The sequence below is a fragment of the Amblyomma maculatum genome, chromosome 2, assembly GCF_055883805.1.
Source record: "Amblyomma maculatum isolate TAMU_Amacu chromosome 2, ASM5588380v1, whole genome shotgun sequence".
In the NCBI taxonomy this organism is placed as follows: Eukaryota; Metazoa; Arthropoda; class Arachnida; order Ixodida; family Ixodidae; genus Amblyomma; species Amblyomma maculatum.
The window spans coordinates 62,086,960-62,114,762 of NC_139345.1; positions in this window are offsets into that span (position 1 = coordinate 62,086,960).

Genomic DNA, 27,803 nt, shown 5'->3' on the forward strand with positions numbered 1-27,803 from the left:
GCAAGCTTTTCCATTCGCCCGTTGCAGTTTCACAAACCAATTTCCGATAATAAGCTCCCAGTAGGACGTCCTACGCAAAGTTCGCGCACACTTCAGCCGAGGGAACCACTTATAACAGCGTATAAAGCCCCATGAAAAAGTCATCAAAGAAAAATCTCTGCACAGCAGGCGCAATTGGAAATAAGTTCAAGAATAAGATCCCGGAAATATTGATCCCTGTGCGTTTCTGAAACAGAGTCGCCGGGAAGGTTGCGGGCCGGAGTTTATCGCCGGAGAACACGCGCCTTCTCCGACTTTTCAGTGATGTGGTTACTCTGGCATTCCACTGGCACTGCCGTCGGACCCTGCGATAAGCGCGGCAATCACGCATGCGTGTCCTGGCGGTGCTACCACGCGCGGGCGTCATTTAACCCCAGCGCGCGTGTGTTCATTACCAGCCAAAACTAACGCGCCGCCCTCGTGACGCCACGTCGTGTTCACCATTAAAGGTCGCTGGTAGTATTAATCAGTGGGCTCGGTTTGCAGCTACGGCCTTAGTGTAAACTCGAGCTCATTAGTTATCCGCGCCTTTATGGCTGTGTCGCGGCGCGTGCGGTGTTCGTGTTGAGGCTCGATGTCGCGTCGGTAATGTAGCGGTGCCCCGAAAATTACCGTGGCGGTGAAAATCTGTTCCGTCAGTATAGACATAGATTTCATAGCGTCCAGCGCGCTTGCGAAAATGCCAGAAACATAATAAAATAACTCTGCCTGCTGTTTACTGTGGGTTAGGGCCAACGTAGTTTCAATTTATTTGTTTCTTTTGGTTTGTTTTGTTTTTTTTTCCTGCTTTGATTGGCTGGAACTGAAATAGGCTGTTTATTGCGATGACGTTAACCCACGCAAAAATAAACAGCTCGGAGGCAACGGTGCCAACGAGTGCATCCGACGAACGTCGAAAAACAGAATTACCAGGCCGCGCTCTGTTTGAAGCTCATTAATTTCTGATAAAGCTGTTCTCACCCTCTGAGGTCAGAAAATGATGGTGACGCGTGCAGGCGTATTCGTACATTAGCAAACAATCATTACAAAGCTTTGCGTCAATACTGCATTTGCTTTTCGGCAACAGTATTCAATCAGTGCTTCGTCCGATCGTCCTCTTTGTTCTTGCGCTCTGCCTATTTCTGCGCTATGGGCCCGATGGTCAATATTTTCCGCAGCTTTATTGAATAAATAATCAAATATAGGCATGCGGATCTTGTTTCCCATATTCCCGCAACCGCATTCAACAAACGGTGTTTATCTACGCTCTCTGCTGTCGACCGTACGCGTTAATGTAGGCGTTGACGAAAAAATAGCAAAACCAGCGACCGCGCGAATACCCTTCGACAAAAACGATAACGTGCTTCATTAAAAGAGTTTGTTCAGATAAGGCCAGCGCTCCCTAAATTTTGTTACGTCCCCTGATCGCTTAACTAACGATCTCTAACCAGAACTATCTGACGAAAATTACCAGCTTGGAAACTTTCACTTTCCGTTACTGTCGGTTTTCACCACTGCAACGCACTTTAAATAGGCGGTCATTTTCATCCCAATATATTGTTGCGGTTACTCTTCGGTAATGACCTTACAACTGCAAAGTTTCTTCCGGGTTTTATTTCTTTTCTTATTACATGTGCACACTGCATTCCCTCCTTCTTTCTAAAGTCAAAGTTTCAAATCTATCGACCATGTATGCGTCCTTGTAGCGAAAACTACCAGCAACAACAACAATAAAAACAAAAACTAAGCATCATTTGGCGACCGTAATTTCCGACATATATTTCGCACGTGGTCTACAGTGCACCGGACTGAATTTTGGCTCAAAGAAAATATATGTGTTACATTGCGCGCAGAGACCATCTGCAGAAAAATATACAGTGCCTTAGCTCCAAAAGGGGATGTGGTTTACAATCCGATAGCATCTGAAACCGAGCTGAGCGAATAGCTCTACAAACTGTCCGATGAAAAGGCCAGCAACTCAACACGGTTGCTATCGCTACATCAGCGGACGGAGGGTACACACATGCGTTGTGAGAGTAAGGCGCCGATCGATTGTCAGCCACAAGCTATGTTATCATGGTGATTACAAGCTGTTTGAGAAGTGCTCTTTAAAATTATAACCTCAGCGACTGCAACCAAGCAAGCTTACAACCAGTCCGCCTCGCGATGGTAACAAAATCGACAACTAAGCATATTCGTTAAATCTTCGTTGCAATGAGAGTAGCATTCACCTCACATTCGCGGCCATGAGTCAATTTGAAGCCTAAAAAGCTTATGTCGTCCGCGCATCGAAATAGTACGCGTCATGTAAATCTTGAACACGTAAACATTCCGAAAAACACGGTACTTTCTCCCTTGTGCTTGGCTGCAGAAGCTGGTTGCTGGATCGAAGGCGCCGGTTATGCTGTCTGGTTTTTCCTACGAACGCTTTACCGTTTGCTCTACCACGTTTCAATCCTCTCGTTATCTTGGCGCGTCAGTAATAAGGCGCCTGTAGCTCCCAATAAATCCTAATTAGGCGCCTGTAAGAAAATTAATTTTGGTAGTGAGGTTCAGTCTCGGCGAAGCAATAGAGGCATGCAAATGCTTGCCGCTCACGGGATTATCGATTCGTCTATGGTGCGTACCATTCAGGTTCGCTTTTTCCGGAAGTAAAGCCAGACATAAGCGCTTATACGCCTAATTCACGTTTGCTGTAAGCTCAAAACATAAATTCTGAGCACTGTTCAATTAGGGAGGAAATAAAAGGAAATCTAGCGAAACCATTTAGGGCACAGCCCAATTTGACTTGTGTAGTTTACAGTCAGTGAAAATTGTGTTTTCTACGTTTTCAACCTGTCTTTCGCAGTTGCCAGCTAAAAAAAAAAAAAAACAGAGGAGAGAGAGGAAGAGAAAGAGGGAGCGAGATTTGTTTTGTTTCTTTGTTTTTTTTTTTCACTTGATCCTTTTTTAAAGAAATATCCAGATTTTTGCTTCTCACATATACCGGCGTTCGTCGTCAGCAGGCCTTGATTTACCGGGAACCTCGCACTGCAGGCCAGCCTACGCTTTCCGAAATTTTATCTTTGAGACTAACAGCTTTAGGTCATATGTACTCTCAAGGCGCATTCCTTCGTAATTACAGGATAACGTGTCAGAAAAAAACTTTCCATTGTAGACATTTCAAAAGCAATTCAAATACTCATGTCTGCGCAGCTTCGAAAGAATACTTCAAAGCTCAAGCTGCTTTTCTTTGTGCAGTATATACGAGCAAAACGAGCGCCAGTTATAATTTTACCTTGATTATGATGACATTCTGAATATTGTTGCCTTTCAGCCTTACTAAACGAATAAATTTCACTGCTTCCTGCTTCGCAGTAATTAAGGGCGTGCTCAAAACTTGTTCTGTTAGAGGATATACCCTTTGTTTGTAAAGATGGAAACGGTGGCCAGCTGCCACCAAAAATTAAGGGGACACTCAAGCTTCATCTTAGGAGTAGGCCCCAATCGTCTTTAGTACCGAATTTTCATTTCACGAATACATTTCTCATCGTTTGTTTAAATTGACATTTGGGGAAATTAATTCAGGCGCGATGTCTCACTTCTCCGCGGACCAATACACTTATTTCTGGCACATACGTCGCGGGTTCGAATCCCTGTCATAAACTAGCCTCCAACTTGACTAGATCATGTATGCTCAGTTAGAATCGAAATGGTATGACGTCACTTTGAACGCTGCGCAGCAAACGGTTACGTCACAATTTTGTTACGAAATGACGTACGCCTTTTCTCCGGCAGATTTTTTCCTTATTTTTTTATTTGGGTTTCAAACGAGCTGTATATACATCGCGTAAAAAGGCATTCCATCCGATCTATAGTCTGTACATCAAGTTAAAATTAGAAACGCAAAGTAGTGCCGAGATTACTAAAGACAGGTAGGATTTTATTAAAGAATGAAGTATTAAACTTTGTACGCAAAGTGCAGAAGGCTCAATCGCATTCGAGAACAACAATGGTCAGTCACAATGCTTGCAGGTTGACGATTGCCATGAATACGTATATGATCAGAGCACAATACAGTGTGTTCCGCAACATTTAAGTGCAGTCATTAAGCCTTCCTTGAATAGCAGCTGAATGGCTCTCGTTTCGCGCTCATCGTACGAAGGACATGCAGCCTGTCATTTCGCATTGTCGAGCGTAGCCAAGTTTTCGCTTGCTGCACTGAGGGAACGAGCGATCACGCAGGTGGTAAGTGGTAGGGCCAGCGCTACCTAAGTGGCTTTGGGACTGCAGAAAAGATGCCTTCGCCTGAAGGAGAGGTTCAGAGCAAGGTATTTTTAGGAACCACCATCTTTTGTTTTTTGATGCAAAAAAAAATGATAACACCCGAAAATCTGAAAAAAGGAGAGGATCAATCTTTCCCCCTTCCGCACGGTAATGGAGAAAATCATCACACCTAAATAGCGAAGTCACATGGCCATTCTTTATCTGAAATTCATAATACGCGTAACGCAAAATGACGGTTAAATTAAACAAGCGCTGCGCAGTGTTTCATGTTTTATTTACGTCTCTTTCTTTTTCACTTATTTCATTCCCTTCATACACTTATCGTCGTGGTTTTCCGCAATCCTGCACAATTATGGAGTTATGCATGAATTGGAATTAAATTCATTTATTATTTAATCTTACCTGACGCTCAACAGCTCGAACAATTTCTTGTAGTCAGTTTACGATGGAGGAAGCCTGTAACATCGAAAGAAAGCGTGATAATATCCAGAACGTTAAACGATCCATCACTCTTGTTAACACTTTAGACATTTAAGTAACAAATTAGCGACCACACACGAAAGGAACAGCTCGAAAGACGTGGTAGCACCTTATAGAACCACGGAGGATCGTCTCATAGTCTGCGATAAAAGAAGCCGAATGTACTTGCCCCTTTTGATGTGGCTTAAAGATACGTCGCCAATTCAAAGGCCATCCAAAGCTTCGTCTATCTACCCGCGAGCCTCGAGAAAGGTCGCCGCTGAAAAACGGCCCTCCTGGATGATTAACGACGCCCTCTGCAACTATCTTCGCAGCCTTTACCGGAAAAGATGACGGTTGGCGGTCGTTAGTCATTTCCCCAAACGGGATAAAGAGAACCAAGTTTACGCCCCACCGCTCATTCCTCCTTGCCCTGCACCTGCCTACGGGCCCTCCCGAACTGACCCCAGAGGTGGCCGCCTGTGACGTATAGCCTGCCGTTAACGGCTTCTAAAGTCATTTCTCAAACGACGCTTCTGTGCCTTGTGGCTTCGCTGGGTGGAGATCGTTGAAGGAAATAACGGAGCACACAGTACTGTTTGTTGCGTCAGCCTCGATACCTTTGAAAATTTTCACCGACTCGTGTTGGTTATTCAGGAGGGCCCAGATTCTGGCCACTCGGTCAAGCATGTTGAACGAATGAAAGCGCGACATAGTACGTAAGGAAGGGTGCCCCCCCCCCCCCCCCCCCCCTCAAGGAGGGGAGAACTGTTTACACATCCTCTAGCACGCGACGGACAGCAAACTGGTGGTCATGACGAAAGGCGCTTTCTTTAAGCGGTAAACGGGTAATTCACCCATTAAGACAGGTCGCGGACATGCGATGAGTAGGAAAAAAAAACGAACACGGCGTCAATTTTCAACTGAACTTTATCGAAAGAGAAAGCTCATTTATGCAATCTTTTGTATAATGTGACTCAGCCGAAGTCAAAACGTCATGTGACATGTGCCGTTTTTAGAACAGATAAAACAACATAAACCTAGCAATAAAAAACACCAGTAAGGCATATGCTACGAGGAAACACGTGTCTAAATGCTAAACAACCCACGAAAACGACGAAAAAGCTGGACTGAGCTGTATATGGGCTTTCATGGTCAGGATATGAAGCATTAAACAAATGAAGTCATGGGTTACTACACTTTAAAAATCACGCCAAATAAAAGCGAAAAACAAAACACACGACATCGCACGCTAAGTGTTTTCCGTAACCCTACGCAACCTGCAGGATACCAAGTTCTTTTTTTCGCCGAGCATTATCGACACAGTGCTGACGCACACGTCCTTTTTCTGCTTGACAGCCATACTGTGGCGGAGGAATTGGGCACCAGCATGCAGCTTGTAAACAAATCAGGTATTCGTCAATGATGCATGATCAATACGCCAGCCCACTATATTTGGCGAGCTGGTATGATTCATGTGCGTGGTACGAAAAATGCCCCAAAAAAATATCAAGATGTAACAACCACCCTGGAGCGGTCCAGATCTTTACCGAAGTTTTTCCATATACATCAGGCATATCCTGAAAAGCCGCGCGCTTTTGCTCCGTCCTTGGTCAGCGTCGAAAAAGAGCGAATGATCGGATTTCACGATAGCTGGGACCAAGCTAAGTTCAGACTGCTTCGTCGCCACGTAGGCGCGTTGAAAAACGAGCCGGTGAGAAACGTCATCATCATTCGAGCGTGAACACGGGGCAGCGATGGAGCAAAGAAACCATTTAGGTTGCCCTTTTATCGACTCTAAAAGGTGTTCCGCATACAGGACCTTTTTTTCACGGACACGGGGTCGCGGTTGAGCGGAACGACCCAAAATTTATGAGATCAGAGTGACACTTATTACTGGAGAATTCGCGCCTTGCCGCTTATGGCAAAGGGGGCTCATGGGAATGGTGTGAAACGGTGGAGGTCAGAAGAAAATCCCTTTATGCCAGCTTCAGTCACCGGGCATTACAGAAAAGAAAAAAAAAACGGAATTTGGCCAAGTAAAAAAGCATAGTCATTTTGCGCGCAGTCAGAAAGGGGTAATATTTGTCCCTTGTGTGTAATCAACCATGGCTGAATTCGAAAACAGTTTCTATGCAGTATAAATTCAAGTTATTCGACGTTCTAGCAAAACTAAATTTTGTTTTGTTTTAAGAACCCAAGCAGGCGAGTTTCGACTGAAGATGCTGTGGTTCAAATAGCGAAAGTAACCAATCCGGCTGTCAGTGCGAACCTCCTATACCACAGTGTGATTTTTGTTGCGAAAAAAAAATGTAATGGTTGATTTCTTGTCTTACACGAAGTGGCGGAAGAACAAGTCTGGGTCATACGAGACGACCTGCAGCGAACATAAAAAGATGGGAACTACAGTAAAGACAGCTATGCTATTTATGTCCAAATATATCGGTTTTCTTATCGTAGATTCCTTTAAATACCACTGTGTGGTAGTATCACCCTTACCATAAAACTTTTGCAGACCCTAACCAGGGTTCGATAGCAAGAAAGTGTTTTCTTTTCATGCGGCAACATCTACCTCGAACAATCACTACTTTAGGGACGCGTGTGTCTCCTCCTCTCTCAGAAGTAAACTAGAAAAATTTCCCTTTCTCTCATTAGCTATCTGAACAGCCACCCTCTCTTCCGCGTCCATTCACCCTCTGCAGCGCCGAAAAGTTCAGTGGTAGCGACGCCATTTGCTTTACTGTTCCTGCATATAATTAGAGCGCCTTGTATCTTAGGCACGCCTTCAGGAGTCAAAGAGTGGGACTTGACAAGCCCTAACCTGTGCCCTGCGTCCCCGGTCCCTGGCCCCTAACCACGGCGACAGCCCAGGCGCGCCACTTGCTAATCGAATTGCTGCTCAAGTATTTGTCTTTCTCTTTGGCACCGTGGAGTCGCGTCGAAGCTACGGTAAACACTGCACTTCGATCACACGGCGCGTGGCGGAGACCGCACCATTTCAGCTCTAAACAGTTCCTTCAAGCTGCGCCAGAACACAAACAGAGCGTTTAGAAAAGTTTGCCAACTGTGTGATGCAGATGCTGCTGCCGTTGTTGAATTCGCTCCGTTTTCCTGCTGAATGATCTGCACTGTTTTGCGCACTTAGCCAGTAGCTCGCGAAGAGGCTCCCGATTCTCGGAGGCACCTTACGAAATTGTGATAACAGTCTGAGCACTTATAAATTCGCTATGGTTGGCACTCTCGCTAATTCCTCGGTTTCCTCCGCTTTGATACTTTTAATGTTTATTTCTGATATCATTTTCTGTTCGTTATCTGCTTCTACAGCGATGATGACAATGTGCCCTTGCATTTGGCCGCATCCTTAACGAATACATTTCCTGGAGTTCTTCCATGTCTATCCTGAAAGCACTGTCATCGTTTTCCTCTCCTTGCTTTGTGGTATTCGAGCTTATTAAACGCTGACAATCTCATTCCTGATGCTACCTGGTCTTTTGAGGTGTACCACAGACCTGGAAGATGTCTGTGTATATGGGTTCACACGTGCGCGCGCGCGCGTTTGTGTGTGTGTGTGTGTGTGTGTGTGTGTGTGTGTGTGTGTGTGTGTGTGTGTGTGTGTGTGTGTGTGTGTGTGTGTGTGTGTGTGTGTGTGTGTGTGTGTGTGTGTGTGTGTGTGTGTGTGTGTGTGTGTGTGTGTGTGTGTGTGTGTGTGTGTGTGTGTGTGTGTGTGTGTGTGTGTGTGTGTGTGTGTGTGTGTGTGTGTGTGTGTGTGTGTGTGTGTGTGTGTGTGTGTGTGTGTGTGTGTGTGTGTGTGTGTGTGTGTGTGTGTGTGTGTGTGTGTGTGTGTGTGTGTGTGTGTGTGTGTGTGTGTGTGTGTGTGTGTGTGTGTGTGTGTGTGTGTGTGTGTGTGTGTGTGTGTGTGTGTGTGTGTGTGTGTGTGTGTGTGTGTGTGTGTGTGTGTGTGTGTGTGTGTGTGTGTGTGTGTGTGTGTGTGTGTGTGTGTGTGTGTGTGTGTGTGTGTGTGTGTGTGTGTGTGTGTGTGTGTGTGTGTGTGTGTGTGTGTGTGTGTGTGTGTGTGTGTGTGTGTGTGTGTGTGTGTGTGTGTGTGTGTGTGTGTGTGTGTGTGTGTGTGTGTGTGTGTGTGTGTGTGTGTGTGTGTGTGTGTGTGTGAGAGAGAGAGAGAGAGAGAGAGAGTGGAACTGTTTCCTTTTCATGTGCATAAGCGCTGCTCGATGAAGCAAAAGCCCTTGTCAGGCTACTACGCCTTTTCCTGTTGGTTTGTTTCCCCTTTCTCCTGCATTGAAATAATGAATAAACTTCAAACAATGCCCGTGAACATTTGCGCCGGGAGTGATTATGCTCCATCCTCTCCAGCGAAATGCAGCGGAATTGTTGATCGAGCGTCCATACCCGGCCGGCTGCACCTTGTCTATAGCAGTGCGTCCGCACATAGCTCGCTCCAAGTGTCGTTCGGCCTTTTACGGACAAAAAGATGGTTCCCTTTCTTTATTCTGCAGTTCCGCCCCGAACCTGAGTAAAGGTTCATTTTTTTCTGTGACTATTCCGCAGCCTTGGCGATGGTCAGGTGGTTGCGTTTGGAAAAGCAAATACGGGGAGAAGTACATAAACCAAACTACCAGAAGCGTGTGCCGCGGGGTCTTTCGCTAACCGAGTGTGTACTTCCGCGCAAGGGGAGAAACTTTCTGTGGCTGCACAACCAAGCGACGAGGCAGAGTACAGAGGCAAAACACTTCGCACAACTGCACTGCTCGTCGCTCGCGTTTGTGGTTATCAGCCTTGAACGTTACAAAATTTCCGTACGACTACGCTGGCACTCAGAACTCGTCTAAAGAGATCTGTGCATAAAGCACTGTTGCATCCTCCTACACGCCGTAAGCTTATTGAGCTGGGTACTCCGCCACTGTAGTATCCCGGAACTCGTAATTTCGACAATGCGGAAATTACATTGCAAATGATTACAACCCCTTCAATGTCCACTGTATTTCCTGCCCTACATAAGTGGCAGTGATATTGAGTAGTAGCGAGTCAAGCGCCCCATGAGCAGCTTCGGGGAGCCCCGTGGGGATGTATTTGGTACGAAAGAACGCAGTGTTAAAATAATCATCCAACTGTTGCCGATTTGTCCAGAGAGAAAGTCTTCGTCGGTGGAGCTTTTGACTTCCACATGCCGTCTTGGTGTGGCTTTGTCACACTACACGCGCGACGAAGGAAGAGAAAGACGGTTACGATTTCCACCGGCAGAATACTGGGGGCCTTAGGAACCGCACTTATAACTCACTTGATGGTTATTAAACTCTGTTTGCGTGGTTAAACTCTGGTTTCACATAGCGACCGGCGATAAAAGGATTAACAAAGAGAAAGAGAAAGAAAGTTCGCCAATCCGGAGACAAAAGGCTTTGATATATACAACCGGAGTGTCACTGGGAAACAACTCGAAAAAAAAAAACAGGAGCAAACCCGAACTGTTTCATCCGAGAAAAAGTCGGCAAAAGAAAAGCAGAACGCACAATATATGCGTCTCCGCTGACATTGACACATCGCAGCAAGCACAGGAAATCTGTCACAGCTCGAACAAAAGCAACTGCGGTGCAGCAGCGAACGGGTAGAACCTGAGCCGGCACCCGGGAGAGCATAAGGAAGTTCAAGCTATGGCCACCGCCAAGCGCTGGACGTGACGAATGCCCCGGCCTACTTTTGATATGCTCCCGGCTTTTCGGACGAAAAAGCATTCAGCGGTCGTGTCGCGAAGGCGATGCTTGGACATGAGCCTAGTCACAAATGCTGTTTTTACTGCATATCTGCGATCTGGGTTTATAAGTAGATAAAATCTGCTCTTTGAAACATAAGAAAAAAGCCGTCAAATTTCCCCCGCGGCCCCAGGGCAAAACAGTGATGAAGAGAGCTTAGTCGTGTTGCCAATTCCAGTTCCAGTCGCCTGTACAATGAGGGGCTCGAAAAAGATTATTACCGGAACTTCGGGTCAAAAATTGAGCCCTTGTAGACGGCGTGGAACATTCGTCGTTTCTAAGCCCACGTTTTTCGTGACGAGCGTCAGACATTGCTGCGGATCGCACGAATCATAGGAAAGATTCGTCCTGGTAAAGTCCTCTGAAGTATTACGAACTGAAAGGTACGAGGTATTCGTAGCTAAGCTACCCCGAGGCATTGAAGAAGGCGCTGAGGCTTCTAGAGGAATGCGGTAGTGTGATGAATGCCATTTATCTTTTTCGCTACTTTCATAGGCGGGACAGTTGCCGTTGCATTTATTGTTCACTAATCCCAGCTACCCACTACAGCGCCTTACTATCATAACCACTATCCCTTTTAACCTAGGTTAAGCTGAGGGTTTTCAGTTTTTATTGCGATGAAAATACTGCGCCAGGTTTCGGCCCGTCGCCTCGTTATGGGAAGGGCCACGTTAGACCTTGAACAGCCGCGAGTAAGAACGCTCGGTCACCGGCAGCTAATGCTGTCGCTCCCTATTCGGTTCAGCCACACTGAACCCTTCTCATTTATATGTGGGCTGGTAGCTTACGCTCTCGCGTCATACTCTTAAAGGATGAGCTTAAGCGTCCCCAATAATGTAGCACCTTACACTGATAAGGCGTGATAGGGGAATAATGTAGCAGGCAAAACAAGCTTCCGCCATTAAAGCACAACTAATTTGTGATCACTGCGGGAACGACTACCTTTTTTCCAATGATAACGGTTTATTCATGTACCCCTTTAAATGTTTAATTAACAGAGATAGTGGTTCACTAGAATTATGATTCAGCTTGCCATCAGCGCACAGCCAGAGAAATGATGTTCCATCGAGGCAAAGCTTTTGTTCATTGACTTGTATTAGGGATGCCCAATACGGGGATGATTGAATTCCGGACTGCATCAGCTTGTAGAGAATCACTGACTTGGTTTAAATATGCACCTGCAATTATATTATTCGCAAATAACAGGTTTACAATCGGTAGTTGTTTACGCATTCCTCATAATCCCTCCATCTCTTCTTTTCGGACGCACGAGCAAGAGCTTAGCAATACATGCACACCGCCCTTCGTTCTATCTCTCGTACTGAATTTTGTTGCGACTGCGACAGCCAAAGCAAGACTTCGGGTGGCCGCAGTACGTCGTGAAGAGGCGTAGCTACAAGAAGAAGAAGAAGAAGAAGAAGAAGAAGAAGAAGAAGAAGAAGAAGAAGAAGAAGAAGAAGAAGAAGAAGAGAAGAAGAAGAAGAAGAAGAAGAAGAAGAAGAAGAAGAAGAAGAAGAAGAAGAAGAAGAAGAAGAAGAAGAAGAAGAAGAAGAAGAAGAAGAAGAAGAAGAAGAAGAAGAAGAAGAAGAAGAAGAAGAAGAAGAAGAAGAAGAAGAAGAAGAAGAAGAAGAAGAAGAAGAAGAAGAAGAAGAAGAAGAAGAAGAAGAGAAGAAGAAGAAGAAGAAGAAGAAGAAGAAGAAGAAGAAGAAGAAGAAGAAGAAGAAGAAGAAGAAGAAGAAGAAGAAGAAGAAGAAGAAGAAGAAGAAGAAGAAGAAGAAGAAGAAGAAGAAGAAGAAGAAGAAGAAGAAGAAGAAGAAGAAGAAGAAGAAGAAGAAGAAGAAGAAGAAGAAGAAGAAGAAGAACGCTCGATCACTCGCAGCTAATGCTTTCGCCACACATTCGGTTCATCAGCGTTGAACCCTTCTCATTTTTATAACCACAGGTCAAAAAGTAAACATTGAAATAGAATACTAAATTGTACGTCCCCTTACCACTTCTCCACGCATACACACAGAAAAAAAAAACAGGAAGGTGACCTCGAGCGGCTGAACTATATATGTGTAAATGCGGCCGGTCAGGTGAAGGGTAATCAGAAGAGTGTGGCGAGTTTGTTTCTTTTTTTTTCTTTTTGTGCGTGTGAGCTTCAGTATTACAGTCAGCGCTGAGTAAATATCCCGGACAACGCATAACCACACGTGGAGGAAAAAACTAAAGCCAAGTTTGTTCAGGCCGCTGCGTGCTCCAACGAAAGCGTTACCCTCGTTCGGTCAAAACGTTCAGAGCCTGAGTGCTGAAACATCACCAAAAGCGACGTCTGTGCTGTGACGCCGCATACAAAACCAGATCCCGTGATCAGTTCCGGTCTGCCTTAACGTCCGCGTCGAATGAAAACTTTGTGACAGAGACAGATGGCCGACGGTTAGAATACGCCACTTCAACCGCGATAGTTTCAGTGCTTCTATAGAATGCTAAGTTTGGTTTAGTACAATTTAGTCCAAGTTGCAAAACTTCCTGACTGCGCACTGTAAATGCGCTGCGCATTTCCTTTCCCACGTGCCCATTTTAAGGTGAAAAAGTAGGACGCGAACGCTGCTGTTCTCTTCTTGCACGTTGACGTTGAGCAGAATTCTTTTAGAGCCGGAAAGCCGCTGGGAGAAAAACTTAGATTGTTTTCGGCCCTTCGTCACTTCCAGTCGCAATACCAGTCTTCAGCTAACGGGATCATCTACTCGGAATAATAAACCAATACCACGGAACGGTGCCGTCATCCATTATTCATTTGCTTCCAGAAGCTGAAATTCAGCTTTCATAACAGGTCCGTTCTTAGTTATGCGAGTCTCGACACACGTTGGGCGTAAAGTCTCTCGCTTTGAGTACTTCCGTTCTTCGAGTCGTAGCGGGAGTGATGCTTCATCATTGACCCTGCTATAAACGCCCCGAAGAACGGCTTTTTGCTTCGGTTCACTAAATTAAAAGCTATCTTCTTGGTACGTCTTCGAGGTCTCCACTGAATGAACGGCGTGAGTTACCTGCACTACCCAGGAGGCCCTGGAGTCAATCCACTGGACAACTAAAACAATGATGGGGGATTTAGCATAGTTAGGCCAAATATAAATTATGCACGCAAGCACTTCGCATTTCACATAGGTGCAAGGCTTAGCTTTCAAGGTCAAGCTTGCTTTGTCTCTTCGGACAAATATCTGAGAAATCGGTTAGTGGAGACCTTAGTGGTAATGTACTGTAAGCTTCTGGGGCAGCTTAACCACACCTTATGAAAGCAATTCGATAGCGCTGCGTTCTGGTGATGAAAACAACAACGTGCAAAGGATAGCGCGAGAGACTGGTAGTTAAAGAGGGGGGATACCGGTTTTCAGCTGCGAAGAAGTCGTGTTGGTCTAACACAGTGACCTCAGGGGCACTCCAACACGGTGACCACAGTGACACAGTGACCAAAGCGACCGCGGCTTCGAAACCTACTCGACACCCTTAAGCGTTTTATTGCAGTTTATCTTGTTTTCTTTTGGTTTCCTAACTTGCAAATGCCTACCAAAAACCACATACCAGTGGTCAAAGACAAGAAATACATCGGCGAAATCGCCTAATGTGGTTTGTATTACTAGCGTGCTAGAACCACTGCCGTTAGCCACCTGGGCCACTACAAACGTCCACCCGCGCCCGAAACCATCACAGGCGAGCGTTTAACTGACAATGTTCGTTGCCTAGTTGTGCAAGACGTAGCCGAGTTAGCTGACGCACGTAACGTGTGACTTCCGACATAATGCGATCGATCACGTCTATAACCTGGAGGATTTGGCGTGAAAAAAGCACAAGAGCACCAAAAGCATTCATGGCTTCTATTACTAGGTTGTCTGTTGCAGCGTTGCAATCCACACGGCAAACCCCAGCGCAGGTTGCCTATAGCGCGTACTTTTGGAGACAATTATCTCTCAAAATGACGTGGCACAAATATGCGCAATATTACATACATACATACATACATACATACATACATACATACATACATACATACATACATACATACATACATACATACATACATACATACATACATACATACATACATACATACATACATACATACATACATACATACATACATACATACATACATACATACATACATACATACATGCGTGCGTGCGTGCGTGCGTGCGTGCGTGCGTGCGTGCATACATACATACATACATACATACATACATACATACATACATACATACATACATACATACATACATACATACATACATACATACATACATACATACATACATACATACATACATACATACATACATACATACATACATACATACATACATACATACATACATACATACATACATACATACATACATACATACATACATACATACATACATACATACTTTCTATGTATGACGCCTACTATGGTTCAGCCAAGCGTTGAAGCAGACAACAGAAGCATAAATAGAAGGATCACTGATCAATTACGGGTGACAAAGTAAATTACCCGAAAGAGTACCGGCAAATGAAGACCTGGACGGGACCCCTCCCCAATTAAATGTACTTTTGCTTTGCGTTTCTTCCAATCCGAATTCAACAAAAGGGTCATTTTCTGGTCTGTAATCTTTTTGAACAACCACCCTGGACATTCGTTTTTGTGTAGGTGGAAGGGGGGGAGGAGGCAGGGTCAAAAAGCCGCTCTCGATTGTGGTACTTGTAAAGGACCCTTTCTCTTGAGAAATAGCGTCGGAAGAAGTGTGTCGTCACTGCAAACTACCGCCTTCACCTGAAGGCTAGATTGATCTTTAGCGACAGTAAAACTGCTCTCTGGAATACCGGAAAAGGCAGGGTCTCGCAAGAAGCCGCTTGAATTCTAAAAGCTGCAGCTAAAATCGATCGCAAAATCACCCTAATTTGGGTCCCAGCACACACGTCCGTTTGCAGAGCTATAAAGAAATAATCGAAAATTATAGATTAGGAAGAGGTCTGATGCCGCCACCGGATCCTAGCTTAAATAATAAAGAGGCCATAGCCTGGCGGCGATTACAAGCAGGAAATTTCCCGAACCCTGTCTGGTTGTTTCACACCCAGATAGATGAGTTAAAAAAATGATAAATGTAAAGCCTGCGAAGCGAGGGGGACCCTCGATCATATGCTTTGGGAATGCCCTAAGTCTCCAGGCGCTAAGGACAGCATTAAAAGTAGAGAAGCTTGGGTAACCCTGCTGCGAAGCGACGTCCCCGCTGACCAGCAGAAAGCCGTCCGCCTGGCGGCTGAGGCCGCGAATAACCAATGTATATTCACCAGTCCTTAGTCGCGGAGGTTCCAGCCCCCGTTCCTCAGGCCTGCGTGCCAGGAGCGGGGAGTAGGGGGCCTCCTAAATCGGTGAAAATTAAAGTTTTAATCAATCAATCAATCAATCAATCAATCAATCCGCCTTCACCTGTTTACCAATAACGTCGTTTACACGTTGACTAGTAGCATGCAACCTCCCGTGCCCGTGCTCTGGACGACCACTTGGTCCAAGCTTACGTGGGTCGTGTAGTCCTTAGAGTTGATGAGCGCATGGGCTGATAAGGGAAGCAGCTACAGTTATCCGTTCCACTTCATCGACTCAAAAGAAGGCGATAAAAAGGTTTGTTTTTCACTGCATGCACTGTACTTATAGTTTCAATTCTTACAACGAAACCCATCTACATTGTTGTACCCGCTGTCATCGTTCGCATGACCTTTTGAGCATGATGCTTTGTTGTCGGCGTTCGCACGACACAGGGCGTGTCCGTGTGGTCCATGGATCAATGACTGTTTCGGTTCTCAGGCCGACCCAGCAGCGAATTTCTTTGCTGCGATCTATGAGATTAGGGGCTACCAACGGAAATTTAAAAAATATATATATATCAGGTCGGCAAAATTGACTCTGAAGAGCGGCAGCATGAGACGTCGACGCCAAAGAACTTTTTTTTTTTTTTTTCAGATTCAAATTTTTGATCCGCACTGCCAAAGTCATATATTGCTCGCTGCACTCCAATAACTCTGCTCACGCAGACTCACATTTTCAAATCTTGCATGATCAACTCACGTGCAGGAAGAATGCATGCAGTTGGTCGGTGCACTACAAGCCTGCATAGAGCTCTCTGGTATTCAATAAAAACGTGGTGTTTGACCTTTGTCTTCTTGTTTTGAAAAGGAACGCGGGAGCCATGTATTGACGTAAATTTCCTCGATACTTTCATCGATTATGCCGTCACATGCCAGAGATCGTATGGGCTGCCCAGGTGCTATAAATAGAAGAGTACAAACCTTCAGTATCGCGTGCATCAGAAAATATTTACTTCTGCATGCAGAAAATCACTTCGACTGAAAAGGGGAAGCCGTCAAATTATGTATGTATATATATATATATATATATATATATATATATATATATATATATATATATATATATATATATAGAATCAGATTACTAGTAGCGAGCCTGTGGCGGATTGTATAGGCATCCACACTCATCTAAAAGCGCCACGGTATAAAGATATATATGCATGCTGTCATCCGCTTATTTAAAAGCTGGCTACAACACGCTCAGCTCCGGCACACATAGTGGTTTACCCACATCTCGGTATACTTCCGAATCAACTTTAGAAGCTTTGAACAGGGGCCTTAAAAATTAGAGGAACGCTCAAGAAGATTCGCCTTAAGAGCAGACGAGCTAGGGCGTATAACACCGCGTTTTCATTCCGCGCATACTTTTGTATTTTTGTATAAGTTGTTCTTTAAGAAAACAAAGCCCCAGTATTTGTGCGTATTTTTATTGTTGTTGTGTTGGGCTGCTGACGTCCATGCTTGGGCAGAGATGACGACGTCTGCTACAATCTTGAAAAAACAGGCCAAACGAAAAGCGAACACCAACTGACGAGTTAGGCCTGCGAAACATACAGCAAAGCTGCTTCTCACGTTCCCTAGTGATGCCAAAATAACACTGTACCATCCCTAGCCTCTGTCATAGGTGCAGACTGCTTACTCTTGACCCGAACCAGGTTCTCCGCCTCCCACACACGGTAACAACTTAATTAAGGCCGAGTATAATGTGGCAGTTGGGCGACTGCTGCCCCTTTGTTCTGGAACTGCTGCTGCTGCTGCTGCTGTTCGCGTTTACTCAAACCTGTAGTCAGGTTTCTTTCAAGGGTCCCCGAGCCGGCTACTATAGCCTGTTATATGAAGCCGGGGCAAATTGCGGCTGTCAGTGAAATATCGCGCGGAGCAAGAGAGACAAAGCCTACTTCTCGTTGGCACTGGGTTGGAGAGTGTGTCTGGTATGACATCGCGCAACGAAAATTGTGGCACCGGCGTCCCGAGCGATGTGGTACATAGAACATACCTATCTAATAAATAGCCTGCCTACAGCGGGCGACCTACAGAAAAACAGGCATTCGCATTATCTCGTTTTCTGCGAGCAAATTCTTCCCTCTTGTTTCGTTTCCCTATTCTGGATGATTTAATTAAGAAAGCAGCATTAATAAATGTTCCGGCATGGATTTATCCACATTCCGGCCCGTAATTTTCTTTTCATTCCACCCCATACGTACACACGCATATAGCATTACTGTGGGTCAGCTAATGAGACTGCTATTCGACCACGTCTATAGTGCCACGTTGTGATGAAATTCAATGCAGTGCCTCAATGGCCAAGCCTTTAGAGTTCAGTTTGTTTCTCCCCTTTATTCAGAAAAATCGCGGACCCGAAGAATCATTACAAAACGAATACACGACAGAAAATACATTCGCAAACGGAACTTTACCAAAACGAAGAAAAACACTTTTGGTAACTATGAGGTTACACGGAATGTAAAATAATACTGCAGCTCTGACTTGTTAGTGCGAAAGGAATTCAACAACATTGGACAACACTGTGTCTGCTCTTTACCAGCCGTCATCGCCTTGATTATCATTATACCTTTTGGAGGCGTGGCAATTCACGTCGTAGGCATACTTAATGTATAACATGCCGTCATTATCTGATGTAACCATGGAATACTATAATTCACTTTTCATTTATATAGTGGAAGCATTGGGGAGTCTGTAAATGCTTATACAAACTTTTGGAAGGTGGTGTCAAAGGTTCTTCTTGCCTTGCCTTATAAAGTAAGGCTTCAGCGACGTCATAAGTTTCCCGCTGCAGAATTCACAAACAAACCATGCATGCAGCCTAGTTAGTTTTGTCAAAGAAGGCAGAGTTTGCTTTAAGCCCCACTGTTTCAGTAAGGGCTTTCTGTGTTTGTTGCGTTGGCGGCATTCTAATGCGCGCGTACAATGTGAATTGCATTTGGCACGCTTCCACTTTAGTTGGCAGATTACCCCGTGGCCTTCACTCATATTCGGGCGCTGCTCCGGCGGCGTCGCAGAGCGCCATGACGCCAAAGTCAATTGCCATAAGCAGATAGCTGGGCGCCATCCGGTTTCCTCGCTGTCAATGCATACTATATGGGATTAACTGCGCACAATCTACTACGCTTTCTCGGTGACACTGACCGTTGAAACCGTAATTGTGCTTCTGTTATGCATGGTTTAATATCAACGGCCCAGCTTTCCTCTGCACTGTGATGATAGTGGAAGTTAAGCCTGTCATGAATAGCGCGGAAAACAGGCTTTAATAGAGAAGCCAGGAGAGCCCGTTCATTATGCTGGTTACTATGCCTGAAGTTATAGCATGCAGGTTCTCATCATTGCTTAGGTATGCAGCGTTGATTAAATAACGAGTCTACGGCACGACACTCGATCCGCCAACTGCAAAGTGACACCGAATTCGTTGCGGAGGCAGCAGGTCCCCAGTAAGCAGGTGTGACTGCTTGTCGCTACTAAGATGTCGCGCTGAAGGCAGCTAAATTTTTTTTTTTTTTCACTTGTTTAAGCAGAGGACGTTAATGCCCTGAGGCGTACGAAGGCCCATCACATGGTCGCTTTACTCGGGAGTGTATTGCCAGCGACATCATCCAAAACGATTCTCTTGGAAGGCCATCTGCCAAGTTGGTTATAAATATTGAAACTACTGAGTAAAAAGCGAGAACAAAATAACAATTTTGTACTTAAATCAAAGAGATCGTTCTTTTTTGTTTTCTTTAAAGGAGTCCCTCTTTTGCTCTTGTAAACTCGGTGGAACCTTACAGACTACGATGGGTTCGCGTATGGAAGGCGGGGGTTAAGCGGTATCTTCGCTAAAGCCCCTCACTTAGACTACGAAGTTCGAGAGACTTCTCGGATGGTCGGGCAGTCCTACGTCAGCGCTTCTCCCGGGGACGTTCCTTCGCGGCAAGCGGTGGCGTGCGCTGCTCGAACGGCGTCTCAGTGCGTCGCTTGGAAATTTAGCTCTGAATGTTAGCGGGCAGGCCTTTGCTGCTTGAACGCGCATGGAATTGTGCCCAGCCTTCCGCTTGTTCCCTTTGTGGCGTATTTTGGTTGCTGCGTCGTATTGACGCACCATAACTAAAAAAAAAAAAATTGCCAGTGATTGCGTTACGTCCTAATGCGAAATTCGGGCGCAGCTCATCAGCTTCTTCACCTTTTCGATAGATTGAGGCAAAGAATTCGAGCAAGACATGTATGTACAATTACAGATAACTATTTTTATTTTCACACATATTTCTTCTTCAAGAAACATCATTTTCAAAACGATTAGAATGGTTTCAGTACTGATAGTTAATCAACCAATGATGTTGTATTAGGTTATGTACATTAGTTTCGATAATTCAATAATTAGTAAATAATAATTAGTTAATAGATCAAGGTTAATTTGACAATTAGTAGTAATTAGTTATTTGTTAAATGTGGTTAGTTTATCAATCAATTACAATTAGTTAATTAGTAGCTTTGAGGCATCTTAAACGCACGCACTGCGCATGCACAATGTCTTCTTGCGCAAACCTCAACCGACACATAGTGGCCACCACAACTGCGCACGTGCAATGACGTCACAGTTACGCAATGGGCTTTCGCCTCTGCGCACTTTCGTCAAAGTGTGCCCTGAATTTAGCTTTTGTCTACCCATATCTTCTCCGTTCACGCCAACGTCAGCGGGACACAATTTAAAACGTTTCAGCAATGGCAGCAAATTCGAGCAGTGCATTTTAAAGGCTGAAAGCATAAGGAAGAAAGTCGGTTTGCCTGTGAACCAATCAATCAATCTATCAATCAATCAATCAATTGCCTAGTCATAGCAAACAGCTGTGTTACGTCGCTGTCGATATTAGATCGTCTTCCGCGCATGTTTCATCAAACCCATATCTTGATCCAACGTTCGCTCAACTGTATCTGCTAGGATTATCGAGATCACACCGCGTCAAACGACGAGTGTACTCATTGCGCTGACCGAGGTTAAATGAAGGTCAAACACAGGCATGGAATGGTGTTTTAATTTTGCGTTTAGTACCGCTACCACTCTGAAATGGAGACAGGGGTTCCTGTAGACACCCTGAATAAAAATGAACGCGGCAGCTTAGGGTCTCTTGTTTGACACTAAGCAAACTTTATAAAAAAACATCTGAGGTCAGGATATCAGCCGAGTACAAAAAAAAAAAAAAAAAAAACCCGTTCTGCAATTCTGGTTTGAAGATCGCTTTCCCGTGTAAAGCTTGTCACTAAACCCATCAGTTCTTTTTGACCCCGTATTTCTTCTACCTCCGCCCTGTCGTTTATTGTCAGGCGTGGTCGTCTACTACTTCTGCACGCACTGGATCACGTACACTGTACATCATTGGTTGCTATAATTCAGTTCGTTCAAAAAAAGGGAAAAAACTTTTTAGCCGTTTGCCATTTCGCGACTGCTTTGTTGCCACGTGGTGATGGTCGCTTACAAAGTCACCGTCCGTACGCTTCAATAAATGAGTTCGTGGTAAGCACCCATCCCAGTCGTTTTTATGTCTATGCTTTTTGTGTGTTTCGTCCCGTGAAGTAAAAATAAATAGTCACCAAATTTTCCGAGCGAGAAGTTCTGATCCAGCGCAAAGCATTTTCCGTTCGCCGCTTTCCGCACCAAACAACTTTTATCCCACGGAAATGCCGGTTTACAACTCGACAAGAATCATCTCCAGGAAGTTTTTTTTTTTTTTTTTCATTTCGCAAGTGAGGGTACCCAATGAGAAGCTGTCACAGTGGCGCTCGCTACGTAGAGATGCCTACTCCGCCATCTATAACCAGCTTCAGCCAACTAGAGCTAGCGGACGGAGCATGAGGCTGCTGGTGGTGTCATGCGCAGCGGGAAAACTCAGGTTATCTATTGATTCTGAGGAAGGCAGAGGCACAGTAACTGCGTCATTTCTCGGACACGTCAACCGCACCATTATGGAAGGAAGATGGAAATGAAAGAAAATTCGCATTTCGCGCCGCGTCGCGTCGCACGAGCGTCAATGGGGCTGGGGTTCACATCAAAGCTGCTGCGTGCAGTGCTTTGCGCAAAGCCACCGCTGATCATAAGAGGTCTAGCTCTGCTACTCACACGCTTTAAAAGCCATAATGACTCGTTCGAATGCGGTAAAGTTGATTTCTTCGTTTCTGTAGCACTGGAGCAGGCCATGCAAGCGCCGCCACAAGCCTTCGGCCAGCTAGGTTGGCTTCTCCGCCCGACAACCAGTGCACCGAAATCCGTCCTTACCGCACGAGAAGCATCGCGTTAAATACAGGACACGCCAGATAAAAGACCACTTTAATTCTGACTCCGCGTTCCCCTCTACAAGCATTTTACAGCGTTAGCACTGCAGGCAGATGCCCAAAAATGTGCTGCGGACCCTGCCCCGCATGCAAAATTTGATCGTGGAGACGCTGTAATGAAAAGCTCCCTATGCAGGGGAATGGCGCACTGTTCGATTAATCGAATGCTGCCCTGAATGATAATTCGATAAATGCGAACACAACTGCCATACTTTTGCATATAGTTTTCAGAGAAATATTCTGAGAATTCGATATAAGCAATAATTCAATATATCCGCGATTGTCTTTAATTTAGATCAGCTTTGACCTAGGAGTGCATTAATGTCGCTGAGCACACGAAAGCATTTTGCCCGGCGACCGGGTTCGAAACCTAAATTTCTGGTTCAGTAGCCGAGTGTCCTAGCCCCTGAGCCATCGCGGCTGGTGTGAGGAAAGCACTTCAAGTAGCTAAAAGACGACGGCGTCGTTACTCAGCGCAACTGCATTAAGTTCCCGTGTGATCGGGGCTTCAGAGAGCTATAAATTCATCCACGAGCACTCTCCCGTATAATGGCGTGCTGCTGCTGCAGCTAAAAAAGCCGTCAGTTCAGTGAACTTTGTTAAGACCTACTGAATAATCATCATCAGAATGAAAAATGATTTTGTTTGGTTTGGTTTGGTTTGGTTTATGAGGCTGAACGTCCCAATCTGACTCCGGCTATGATGGACAACGTAGTGTACGGCTCCGGATAATTTCGATCATTGGTCATCAACTCCCACATTTATTATACCAATAGTCTAATTGGGGACCGACTCGAGGAGAGTTTGTCCTGCAGTGAACGTAATTAGAAAAGTAATGATGATGATAATTGTTTTAGTGATGATGATAATAGCGACGAACACGTCGTATCGCGTCGAACCCTATCGCAATGCTAAATGGGAGAAGGACCCCCTTACTTCAGACGTGTGCCTCCTCGTCTTGCCTTGAGATGCAGACGCCCCTCATTTATTTCACCTGTGCGAAACAATTACTCGGGTAGGCCTTCTCCCAACTGGCGTCCGGCACTCACGTCAAGTCAGGCACGCGCGCACGTTTCCTCTCGTTTACACGAGCCTGGCTGCGGACAGCGGGGTCGTTGCGTGCAGCGTTGCTAATTTGAGTGGACAGCGTCGTTTGACTTCGTACACACCCTGGCACAACACCGATCCACTGTCTCCTCTCCCCACGGGTCTTGTCGCACTGACAGCCTCGTGCCAGCAGTGTTTCTTATGGGAATTCGTGTCAAGTCGCATTCGATTGCGCCTTTTCTCGTTTTTCTCAGGATCGGTCACGGCCGTTTTTGCTTCAAGTTTCAAGTTTATTTCATACATACATACATATAATTATATACAGCGAAATTTCTACAGGAGGTCCCGTAGTACAAGACTGTCGAGAGTACCTCCTAGAATAGAGCAAGTGGAGGAAAAACGCAAGAAACGCGATGCAGTGTAGGATCTAATTAGAATAAGAGTACAACCTACAGAACAAACAGCGCTAGGAAAAATACATTAATGAAAAAAAAAGTATGCTGAAAATCAACTTGAGTGCATAGAACAAACAAAATAGCACTTTCAAAAATGGACTATAACCGTTCAAGTATATTGAGTATGTAACATGTCTATTAAATATACTTTCATGCGGAAATGGAATGAGTGAACAGTATACGATGCTTTATATTCTGAACGCAAAGAATTCAAGTAGGATATCCCGGCAAAGGAGGTATTGAAAATTGCGTAATTATTACACTGGAGATTATTACGATTGAAGGAAATTGTTAGACTGTTGAAACCTGGCAGGATTAATATCTACAAGCCCGTTGGTAATTCTATCAATATGAGCGTTATGATTGATTAGTTTATGCATAATCGTGGACAACTTTAGGCTGTTTAAATATTGAAGTGGAAGAATGTTCAAGCTGTTATACAGTGACAGAAAATTGGACTGAACTAAATGCAATGAGCCTGATTGCTTGTTTCTGAAGGCGAAGTCTTTGAATATGTGTGTAATATGTATTTTCCCCGCAATACAGATACCTATGGATGTAGGCATAATATAACGAACGTATTGTGTGAGATTGAAAATATTCACGGGTTTTGATTATGATGTAAATGCCGAACAAAACTTTATGCATGACCGATTGAGCACCTCGATGAAACTTTAAATGCACGTCGAGAATTGCGCTCAAAAACATTAAACATTCTGAAATAGGCAGTCCATATCTATCAATAGTCCGTGATGGCAAAACATTTATGAAAGTGTAAGAAAAGTGAAATAGCATGAAAGTATTTGGGGGGATTTATTAATGCGAAAGCATTATTTCGCTATGTTCACAGATTTCTGTCCGCAGACCGTATCCGTAGAACGTGTCCGCAAAATCGTGTCCGCAGCAGTTGTGAGTAATTGAGAAGGGGAAGAGGTTAATGAGTGGTTTCAATCGTATCGTAATGTTGTTGCTGAAAAAAATATTAGGCTAATAAGCCAGTTAGGTAATCAATTAGAATAACTGGTTCACAGGAAAGGATAGGTGCTGTATCTGCCACACTTGTTCTGTGGGCACTTGAACCGCACGTAAGCGAAGGGAGGAAGGTAGGAGTAAAAGCAGAAAGAGAGAAAAGGATGCCATAGTGGATATGACGTCAAGGATGTGACGTCGCGAAACCGGAAGTAGAGCCGAAAAAAAGGGCATAGCTTCGAAGGGATTGGCGCCCAATTTAAAAGTACCAAAGACTGAAATGGATAAACAAGAAGTAAATTAATGTGAGGTAGATGATGTGACGTCACGCAACCAGAAGTAGAGCCGGAAAAGGGCATAGGAAGGGATTGGCGCGCAATTTGAAAGTACCAAACACAAACACTAAAATGGGAAAACAAGAAGTGTATTAAGCAACTAGAAGCAACCAGAAGCAACCAACAGCAGCATCCGTGCTTTCGCGTTACTTCAATGCAGATTCTGCAGTGCTCTTGAATTTTTTGTACCTCGTTATTTTTGTATATTAAGCATATGCTGAAGTGCGGCAGTGAATCTGAGAGAATCATAAATGGTTGTATCATTCGCGTATAGTACACACTTCGCATAATTTAGTACAACAGGCAGATTATTAATGAACAATATAAAAATTGGCTGTGCTTTAGCTTCGGTTAAGCCTTCAGCCGATCTCTGGCGCTGCCTAGGTCCTCGGTAACTGTTGCTCGGTCGAAGTATGCTCGAGCAGCAGAATGGGCCGCTTCGTTACCGGGGTTGCCCGAATTGGCTGGTACCCAGACAAGTTCTATGGGTCGCGGTGGTTGAAAGTTGGCAGTTAGGTTTTTGTGAAAGGCAGAATGTATCTGGCCTCGGGAGAAATTTTGTATGGCAGTTTTAAAATCACTGAGGATAAGGGTGGCAGTGGAATAGACTATCGAGATGGCTATAACGCATTTTTCTGCTTCTACGGATGTCCGGGCAATGATAGACCCTCGGTCGACGTATGCTCGAGCAGCAGAATGGGCCGCTTCGTTACCGGGGTTGCCCGAATGGGCTGGTACTCAGGCAAGTTCTATGGGTCGCGGTGGTTGAAAGTTGGCAGTTAGGATATTGTGAGAGGCAGTATGTATCTGGCCTCGGGAGAAATTTTGTATGGCAGTTTTAAAACAACTGAGGATAAGGGTGGCAGTAGAATAGACTATAGTGATGGCTATAGCGCATTATTCCGCTTCTACGGATGTTCGGGCAATGAAAGAGCCTGATGTGATGTGTTCGAAGTGGTTGGATACCGTGCATATCACAGGTTGAGCGGTATGGATATTCTGCGGCATCCACGTAAACCGTGTCGAGTTCGTTCGCACGTGCTCTGTGTAGGGCACGTGCTCTCGCCTCCCATCTGGCATGGTTATGAAGGCGCTGCATGCTTTTAGAAACTGGGTGAACCGTGAGGTGATCGCGGACTGTCCTTGAAATAGCATAAGTTTTACTGGATGGGCACCTAACGGCCTAAGTTGAAGAGAGGAGAGAATGTGACGACCAGTTGTGATAGTTAAGAGCCGTCCTAGTTGGGCGATGCGGTGGGCTTCCACCAGTTCACTGAGGGTGTTGTGAACTCCCATGCATAAGAGTCGAGAGTTTTGGGTGCGTTTCGGTAATCCGAGGGCTGCATTATACGCCTGTCTGATTAGAACATCCACCTTGTCTGTTTTTTTTTTTTTTTTAGATATAAGTACGGCAGCCAGTAGAGAACGCGGTTTTATGATAAATGCTTGTAATAGGCGTCGAACGTCATGTTTGCGCATTCCACGGTACTTGTTAGCTATACGTTTGATAAGGCGGGTGATCTGATGTGTTGTGCTAGTTAGTCTGGATAGTGCATTCGTGTTGAGGCCGTTGTCTTGCATAAACAAACCTAGTATTCGAAGTTTGTGAACCTGTGGTACTGGCTGGCCATCTATGGTGATGAGCATAGGGGGTGGTGGTACCTCCGCGGGCTTGGGTAGAGTATCAGGAGCTCGGATTTAGTGGAGGAACATATAAGACCTATTGAGGCTGCGCGTCTCGACACCATGTGCGCCCCCTCCTGAAGAATTTCTTCCATGCTTCCGATATTCCCTGTGGTGGTCCACAGGACGATATTATCTGCATATATAGACTGTGAGAGGTTTGTGATCTGCCACAGTTTTTGAGCCATTGGGATAAGTGTTATGTTAATTAAAAAAGGGGAAAGAACTGATCCCTGCGGGGTGCCCCTAATGACAAGGGGACCGAACCGCTCGAAGAAAATTAAACGGAATGTGTGCGAAAGTAAATGAGGATCGCAAGCCTGTAGCAGAGACGTCTTGTGACTTCGGGCACAAAACAAGGTTAGTCGAGTGCTGCAAACAGTCGGCTGTAAAATTCCGCACTCATGTAGTCGAGCATATGTGAAGCAAACGGGCCGATTTCTCAACAAAAGACTCAGAGCACATAGGCGCAACTGTGGCCAAACTAATGCAACTGTAAATCAGGCGCCACACTGCGCAAGATGCAAAGATCGCACACCCTATTTCCATGAGACTGTAGTTCTGCTGAAATCCAGGGACAGGCTAAACAGGGAGCTATGGGAGCCTTACTGCATCAAATCTGGAAAAAAGGGTTATTTGTAAGCGACCCTACAGTGATGCTATCCAAGAAAGAGCAAGAATTGTTGAAAAAGTAAAAAAATGAAAACGATATTTTGTGTCAAATGTTACATGTGCGACCAGAGATTCTACAACATCATTACTGATTTTGATCATTTTTTGGTAAGTTTCGACATCCGAAGTTTACATATATGTGTGTATACTGCAAAAATTTTAAAGTTAAAGCTCAGCTACTTTGGCCATCTGATGAGAAGAGAGGAGTCGCTGGAGAAGGAATTGATGTTGGGAAGGGTTGCGGGTCGCCGGAGAAGGGGTAGGCAGCGAACGCGATGGTTAGATGGCATCCTCGAGGCACTGCAGATGAAGTTATGTGATGTTAGGAAGATAGTGAGAGAACGGAAAGCGTGGCGTGACATGGTCCATAGGGTCACGAAGAGTCGGACACGACTGAACGACTGAACTGAACTGAACTGCAATAAAATTTCATT